This window comes from Triticum dicoccoides, chromosome 7B, assembly GCF_002162155.2.
Source record: "Triticum dicoccoides isolate Atlit2015 ecotype Zavitan chromosome 7B, WEW_v2.0, whole genome shotgun sequence".
NCBI classification, from domain to species: domain Eukaryota; kingdom Viridiplantae; phylum Streptophyta; class Magnoliopsida; order Poales; family Poaceae; genus Triticum; species Triticum dicoccoides.
This window is the reverse complement of record NC_041393.1, coordinates 715,506,624-715,515,891: the sequence shown is the minus strand read 5'-3', so window position 1 is coordinate 715,515,891 and position 9,268 is coordinate 715,506,624.

Sequence of the window (9,268 nt, the reverse complement as noted above, 5' to 3'; positions counted from 1 at the left end):
GCAAACCTCCCACTCGGGGGCTTAGCCGCAGCCCAGTCCTCGCCTAAGTTTCTGAAAAATCCTACCGAGTGAAGAGCAAACCTCCCACTCGGGGGCTTAGCTGCAGTCCAAGTACTCGCCTAAGTTTCTGAAAATCCTACCGAGTGGAGAGCAAACCTCCCGCTCGGGGGCTTAGCTGCAGTCCAAGTACTCGCCTAAGTTGAATAAAATCCTACCGAGTGGAGAGCGAACCTCCCACTCGGGGGCTTAGCTGCAGCCCAGTGCTCGCCTAACTTTCTGAAAATCCTACCGAATGGAGAGCAAACCTCTCACTCGGAGGCTTAGCTGCAGCCCAGTGCTCGCCTAAGTTTATGGGAGAACTAGTCGACTGCAATAAGCGCCTCGCGTTAACCTGCAAAAGACACCCCAAACCAAACGCAAACATATTCAACGTCGAAACCCAAGTTCGGATAATACCTAACGGAACCGAAAGTGCTCAGGCGCTAAGCCTGTTAAGGATTATCGGTTACAAAACCCACTCGGCATACCGAGGCAAATTTAAAGTATCAAGCTCAGAAGTTTTTTACCCCTCCTGTGGAGGGCTGGAAGGCGCAACAAACTCATCAAGGTCGATCCCATCTGCGATCCGAGTGGCTGCAGCGATGAAGGTCTCCATGAAAGATCGGAAATCATGCTTCTTGGTGTTAGCCACCCTGAGGGCCACCAGCTTGTCCTCTCATGCTTCCTGGCAGTAAACGCGGACCAGAGATAGAGCAACATCCGCGCCACACCTGGCAGAAGACTTCTTCCACTCCTGCACTCGACTTGGAACCTCGTTCAGTCGAGTCATCAGGGATTCGAGGTCGTTCTGGAGTGTCTCTCTTGGCCAGAGTGTCGTGTCGATGCGAGATGTTGCGACCTTCAGCCTTGCAAGATAGTCGACGACAGCTGCAACACGAGATTCAAGCCGGAGCACATTCATGGTAACGTCGTCATTCATGGGAGAGTTGATGGGATCCAAGTTTATCTCCAGTCGACCAGTCTCCTCTTCAAAGTTCTGACAAAATTCTGCAAGCATAACCACCGAGTCAAAACTACAGTCCGAAGTAGCGGTTAAAAATTGCCTGTTTGATACCAAAGATTACCTTCAAGCATGAGGAATAGCTTCTTGGCGAGTCCGCCCAGATAAGCCTCCAGATCATTCTTCTTGCCCGCCAACTCGATGGCCTTGTCATTCAGAGCAATCTTGTCATTCTTCAGTCGAGTGACTTCTTGGTTGGTCGCGTCAAGAGCAGCTTTCAGATTAGCGTTTTCTTCCTCAAGCTTGGCGACCGAAGCCAACTTCTCTTCAGCAAGCCTAGTCTTGTCCGCGGCCGTTTTTTGCGCCTCGGCAAGGTCAAGGTCCTTCTTCTTCAGAGCGTTCTTCAGTTTTTCTACGAGAATCACAATAAGGTCAGAATCGGAGGCAGATAAGAAGCAAGGACAGTCGTCAAGATTCTCACCGAACATACCTTTTGCTTCCTCCTTCGCCTTCGTGAAGTTTTCCTGGACAAGCTTTTGGTCAAGTTCAAGCTGGATGAACTTGCTCTCCAATTCGGCGTAGCGAGAAACAAGGTCACAAGACTTCTGCGAAAGTTCAGTCGACAAAACATCAACAGCAATTCACTCCCGAGTGACTAAGGAAAAATCATAGCGTTTCTAAGACTACGACCTAATACAAACATTCGACCGTAGTCTCGGGGACTACACCCAGTGGGTGCACTCAGCGTGCCCCCACTAGTTTCATCAAGAGTCGACCAGTCGACCAACAAAAAAAAGGGGGGGAAATGTTCTTCAAACTATAGTCGACTGCCAGCAGTCGACCACAGTCTCGGGGACTACACCCAGTGGGTGCACTCAGCGTGCCCCCACCGGTCTATGAATCTATTCGACCTTGTCGAGTAAAGAAAAACTCAAGGCATAAAGACTATTGTCGACTGCCAGCAGTCCACCATAGCCTTGGGGACTACACCCAGTGGGTGCACTCAGCGTGCCCCCACTAACCCGGAATTTCAATCGACACACACCCAGTGGGTGTAGGACAGACTCTAGGAATTTCAGAAAGAAGAACAGGCAGTGACCAACTGACCTGAACATTACTCTGGAGAGCCGAACTGGCGTCATAGGCTGCCTGGCTGGCTTCTCGAATTGCCTTCACTTGCTCCATCATGACCCCCGCTTGGCGTATTGCTTCTTTGGCAGCACTGGCTTGGTCCTCCGGGACGTGGTAGGTTCAGAAGAGCGAAGGTGGGGCAGCACTCGACGATGAAGGACGAGCACTCGTCAACGGCACCACAAAGGTTACGGTAGGTCGAGTGACATTACCTCCCTCCATGATCAATGTCTCGGGTGCTGGCACGTCCTGAGTCGCCTCGCCAGCAGACGCATTCCTGTTCCTTCTCTGCCTCGTTGGTTCCTCGCCGTCGTCGTTGGGAAGGTCGATAACGACGTTAGATGAAGCTGCAGAAAAAGAATCAAAACCAGGGACAAGAAACCAATCGACTGAAGACGAGACTGCAAGAGTCGTACCAGGCTTTGAAGTAACAACATCCTCCATCTCCTGATCCTCAGCCCTGCCCGAGGTGTCAGAAGTAGCAGCACTACAGTTCCAGAAGTCGGTTGGTCAGATCACGAGTCGACCAAGAATACAATCATAAGGAACAGACAAACTCAAACTTCGCCATTACCCTGAGATAGTGGGGATCACCATCTTCATCTTCGGCAAGACCTTCGCCGGCTTCGGTGGCACCACTCGAGATTGCTTCGGAGCCTTCTCAGTCGGCGCCGGAGAAGCGGTTCAAGGGCGCTTGGACGACTGCACGATGACCGCGACCCCCTTACCGCGCTCAGCCGCGGGATCATGGGCAAGCTTCGAGCGTCTTTCTGAGCGAGGAGGTGCAACTTCCTCCTCCTCCTCCTCTTCTTCCTCCCACCAGAGTCATCACCCTCATCGTCATCATCAGCATCCGATTCCCACTCCTCCGGGCTTACGCCCCCACTTCCTTCTTCCTCCTCAATCGGCGTCTGCGCTCCATTGGGCATCGAGTACAACTCAGTGGTGGCCTGTCGGACAACAAAACAATAGAACAAAGGTCAATCGACCAATTCGCAGCGAAGCAGAATGGATAAAGCAAGATTGCAAATTGAGACGAGCGGTCATACCTTGTCCGGCGTATAAGTATGGTCGAGTGGTGGGATCCTCCTAGCTCCTCGAGGGTTGTCCTTATTCCCTGTGATTGCGGTCACCCACCGCCCCAGCGTGGCATCGTCGACTGCTTCTGGATGAACCCGAGTGGTGTCTTCGGTACCGCAGTACAGCCACATCGGGTGGCCTCGGTACTGAAGCGGTTGGATGCGCCGTATAAGGAAGACCTCCAGAAGGTCCATACCCGTCACTCCGTCCCGAACGATTTGGACTACGCGCTCCATCAACATTTTCACCTGAGCTTTCTCTTCAGGAAGCACCTTCAGAGAGGAGGGTTTGTCCGCTCGGTCCATGGAGAACGGAGGGAGACCAGTCGACTGCCCCGGCGTCGACTAGTCTTGACAGTAGAACCAAGTCGACTGCCACCCTCTGACCGACTCAGGAAGGGTCATGGCCGGGAAAGTACTCTTATTCCTCATCTGAATCCCAAGGCCCCCACACATCTGAATAACCTTAGTCCTCTCATCACCCGGACTTGCCTTTTTCACCGTCTGAGAGCGATAGGTGAATATGTGCTTGAATAGACCCCAGTGTGGTCGACAACCCAGGAAGTTCTCGCACATAGACACGAAAGCAGCAAGATGGGCGATGGAATTGGGGGTGAAATGGTGGAGTTGCGCCCCAAAAAAGTTCAGAAACCCTCGGAAGAAAACACTCGGCGGCAGAGAAAATCCACGATCTACGTGAGTGGCTAGAAGAACGCACTCACCCTCTTGCGGCTGCGGTTGCCACTCGTTCCCCGGAAGCCTTGCCGACCCGTGGGGGATCAGACCCTCGTTGGCCAGGTCGTTGAGATCCTTCTCGGTGATAGTCGAGCGGATCCAATCCCCTTGGATCCAGCCCTTGGGCAGACGAGACCTTGACGAAGATCCGCCCCGACTGGGCGCTCGCTCCTTTGCTTTCTCCGCCGCCGTTGCCTTCTTCGCGCGCTCCAAGGCCGCCGTCCTCTCCTTCACCATTGTCGCCGGAGAAGCACGCGAGGAGGGGATAAGCGGAGGCGAGAACAGGAGCAGGCACAGTGGGCGGATGCAAAGAGGGCAGAGAGGGAAATGAGATGGCACTGTTCAAAAAACCCACGCCCGGCGCTTTATATAAAGACACTTCTGAGTGGATGACAAGTGGGCCCGGGCGATCCTGTCACATCCCGAAACAGTCGCGCACGCTTGATACGTGGCGAAAAAGGCGGCGCAGAAATCGAGGCACCCGCGCCTTATCCCATCCGAGTACCGCGGTCCACCCCGCTTCGCGCGCTTCCCAAAATTCGGATCCCGCAAAATCCGCTAACGGCAGATCAATCTGTCAGGCTGAAGATTTCCTGCGATCTGTCGCTCGGGAGTTCACTAAGTTCGAAAGTTCACTCGACGGAAGAAAAGAATGGATCAAGGCGACTGAAAGAAAGGTTAATGCTGACGTCTAGAAAGAAAGATCGCTGATCCAAGATACATCATAGTCAGAGCGCGGGAACAGGTCGGAGAAAATTATCAACCCCTTCCTCACTCGAACCTCGATCTATTCGGGGGCTAATGATGAAGTCATGTACCTAGGGTAGGGTCATGAACCCATCCAGGGTACCCTACCCAAGGACATCATCCTCAGAAGAAGCTACCTTCCAGTCGACCAAGAGAGACTTCACTCGACGAACTCAAGGGCACTCGACGATGAAGGTAGCCACTCGACCATGAAGCTAGTCACTCGACGAGCAGGAGACCTAAAGTCACTCAGTCCGCAACGGTCTGTCATTAGGTAGCTTTTAATAGTCTTCATGACACTTTATGAGGGCGTTATCAGTAACCCCCTGTCTTAATGTACTTTAAACCCCGCATAACTGAGGGCCGGAGGGGTCTGGCGAACTCTATATAAGCCACCCCCCTCCTCAGTGTAAACGGTTCGCACCCCTGTAACTCTTATACACAAAAACCAGTCGACCGCCTCCGGGCTCCGAGATGTAGGGCTATTACTTCCTCCGAGAAGGGCCTGAACTCGTTAAACACTCGTGTGTACAAGTACTCCATAGCTAGGATCTTGCCTCTCCATACCTACCCCCCATTCTACTGTCAGGCTTAGAACCACGACAGATACACCTCCAATTCTTCCCCCATGTGAGCTTAACATAGTTATTAAGTAATTTATATTGTTTATTTCAAAATAGTTGACAAGTTATCTCCGTTGACAGCTTATTTTCGTTCTTCAAAGAATGTGCGGAAGATGGTAGACAGAACCTACTACACCGAAGGCTCCAAATTAACTTATCAGGAGAAAAATCATATGTTCACATTTTGTACTGATCTTGAGAATTACAATATCTACAATCAAACTCCTCAACATTATGGTCAATACGTGCCACTAGTGCACGTGTTGAACTACGGTAACTACCATGGAGATACCCTGGTAAGATTTTTTTACTATTACGACATCCGTGATCTTTTTGCACACTTCTAAAACTAGTACATCATTGCTAACTACGAAGTTATTACTATGTTTTTCAACAGATAATCCCGAATGATTGTGTGCCTCATCTGATGTATACGCATGGTAGCCTTCATGTTTTGAACATACAACCAGGTCGTCCTACGAATCTCAACTGTCCATACCGGGTTTCTAAAAGAAGTGGAGACATAACAATCAAAGAATGGAAAAAATGTATGGACAGTCGTAAGGAGCTTCTTGGAAGCAACAAGCAGCGAAGGGCAAGAATTGGAGACAGGATGATCGCCATTCTTCATAATGGAGAGTCAGGGTCTATATTATTTTATGCTATTTTACCTTAAGGGTGTTTAGGTCCTACCTGATACTGATGATCATGTGCTAAGAACAATTATGTAGGGTTGGGTTCGATGACTATGAGGATGATGATCGTATGACTTATTATTAGTAACGAGTAGAAGTTGTATATGATGATGCATAGGACTTGTTATTATATATGATGATGTATGATGCGCATGCATGAGCATATTATATCAGCGGGTGAAATGAACATAGCAGCAGCGTTGATAAACCAATGACGAAGATATAAGAGAGGACACTTCTCTCTATTAGCTAGCTAATAACAACCTAAAAATAACCCCCAAAACCCCTAAAGCAGCCACATTTGTAAAAAAACATGAACTTTTGGTCCCGGTTGAAGCCACCAACCGGGACCAAAGGCCCCCCTGACTGGGCTCGGCGGACCGGCCACGTGGAGGCACATCTGTCCCGGTTCGAGTTTGAACCGGGACTAATGGGTGGAGGTATTAGTAACGACCCATTAGTCCCGGTTCATGAACCGGGACTAAAGGCCCTTACGAACCGGGACTAATGGGTGTTTTTCTACTAGTGGGGTGCGACGCTGGAGATCAGGAGGTGGGCCCATCGACACGGGGGAGCAGGAGGTGGGCGGCCGTCGACGCGGGGGAGAAGGAGGTGGGCGGTCATCGGCGCAGGGAAGATAGAGATGTGGGTGAGAGAGATGATGTGGATCGGCTGAGGAGATAAGGTAGTAGTTGTGAGATGCACAATTAGTTCGGATTGAGCGACACACGAGCGGCCGACGCAAAGTTGGGCCGGTCCGGTGTATACAAGTATTTCCTGATAAAAAATTGCCGAAAGTAGAAAGTATCACAAATGAATAAATATTAAATCAAGGTATTTGGACCATCGAATGACCAACCGTCGCCAGAACAACCCACTAAAACGCCAACTTCCTCTCTCTTATGTAAGCATTTGCTTCTCTTTCAAATGGTTGAACTTCAGGTTCCTAATCACATTAGCTTGTGCACATTGATGATGCTTCCATATGCCAGCCTTTTCTCGCAGCTTGGTGTCTCCTCCTCTTTCTCTGCCAGCTCTCCCTTCAAGTTGCCCACTGAATTGTCCAGCTAGCCATCTTCTCCTATTCATTGGACCTCTTAAACTGCTGGTAGTTGAACTCCATGGCCGTCTGTTCCTGGGCGTCCAAGAGGCAGTTGACATCGACACTAACTTCTGATAGTTCCCCTCTAGTTTGCTTTTCTCTCGATTCAGATTGTGAACTTGAAATGAACTCCTCAGATCGTCCCTTATCCTATATGTCTTGCTCTCTTAAAGGGGCAAGTGCCTTCTCCATTGAGTCTGGCCACTCTAAACCAATCCACTAAATTACTCCACAATTATTCCTTCCTGCAACATTATGAAAAAAACATGGCAATAAGCTAAATGACTTAGATATGTTATAGTAAACTAGAGGAGAACATATAAGTTACAAAAAATGACAAGGGCAGTTGTTTTGAAACTTGGTATAAAAATATGACTACTTGAGCACCATCTCACAGTTTCCATATTCACTGACAAACTAAATGATAACTATTGACATGTGAAATTATTTGAAACATGGTTAATTAAGCACTGCCAAACAATGAGCATTGAAATTCAGCAAAAAACAATGATCAATATACAATCAGCACTAAAGAATTAACACAATACAATCTCAATGAGCAATGAACAATTAACAACGACCACTTCACAGTCAGCCACCTTATTAAACTAATGAACTATCTACACAACAAAACACTGAAAGTCAAACACAAAGCATGTAAACAATTAGCAAAGTATGAATCTCAACTAATTAATAACCACATGATTGCAAACATGCAACAAATGAACAGTACAATACATATACCAACTAATTAAACTAAGACCACACTTAGCAAATTCCTAAGCACACTTAACAAATATAAATGAGCTTGAATTAGAACACCTTCTCACCAAATGCGAGGAACCTCATGCCGGTGAGAATCCCTTCAAATGCAATGCATCTCTCCGAGGGCTTGCCTCACACAAGACACTCAAATATGGGTCACTGCCGGTGAAATCCACATCATGCATGGTAGTAGGGATCTATACGAGCAAACAACATGAAAAGATAGGAAGGAACAGTTGAGACAGAGGTCCTAGTGAAAATCCCTGAAATCGGAATACCCTAGCCGTAGCAAAGTAACCTTGAGGATGTCGTAGTGGGAGGAGGAAACATGCTAGATGGAACCCTCGTTGGTTTTTTCTCTTCAAGTCATTCCAAGACACTATGACGCAACATGGCATTAGTCGGCGGTCGGGCGACGACTGTGCAAAGAACAGAAAGAGAGTTCACGAGAGGAGAGGGCTCGAGCGAGAAGAAGGGGGGAGGGGGAGTGTCGTGGTTCTAAGCCTGACAGTAGAGTGGGGGGTAGGTATGGAGAGGCAAGGTCCTAGCTATGGAGAGGTTGTAAGCACAAAGGATGTACGAGTTCAGGCCCTTCTCGGAAGAAGTAACAGCCCTACGTCTCGGAGCCCGGAGGCGGTCGAGTGGATTATGAATGTATGGATTACAAGGTGCCGAACCCCTCTGCCTGTGGAGGGGGGTGGCTTATATAGAGTGCGCCAGGACCCCAGCCAGCCCACGTAGGAGAGGGTTTAAGATGAGTTAAGTCTGGGGCGTTACTGGCAACGCCCCACATAAAGTGCCTTTACTATCATAAAGACTACTTGATTACAGGCCGTTGCAGTGCAGAGTGCCTCTTGACCTCCTGGTGGTCGAGTGAGTCTTTGTGGTCGAGTCCTTCAGGCCAGTCGAGTGAATCCTCGTTGGTCGACTGGAAGGTGACCTCTTCTAAGGATGTCTTGGGGTAAGTTACTTGGATCAGGTCCGTGACCCTACCCTAGGTACATAACCCCATCATTAGCCCCCGAATGGATTGAGGCTTCGAGTGAAGAAGGAGTTGATGTCGTTTCCGATTAATCTTTGTGCTCCGGTTGTGCGCTGTTCTGGACCGAAGAATCCCTTTGTCGACAAGGAACAACTTGCCTTCAGTCGACTTGATCCATTCTGTTTTTGCGTCGAGTGACCTTTCAGGCTTCGATGATCTCCGAGCGACGGATCGCCGGAAACACCGCGCCTGACAGACTGATTTGTTGCTCGCGGATTCCGCGGGATGCGAAATTTCGGGGCGCGCGCGAAGCGGGGCGGACCGCGGCGTTCGGATGGGACGGGGCATGGACGCCTCGATCTCCGCGCCGCCTTTTTCGCCATGTATCCCGTCTGCATAACTGTTCCAG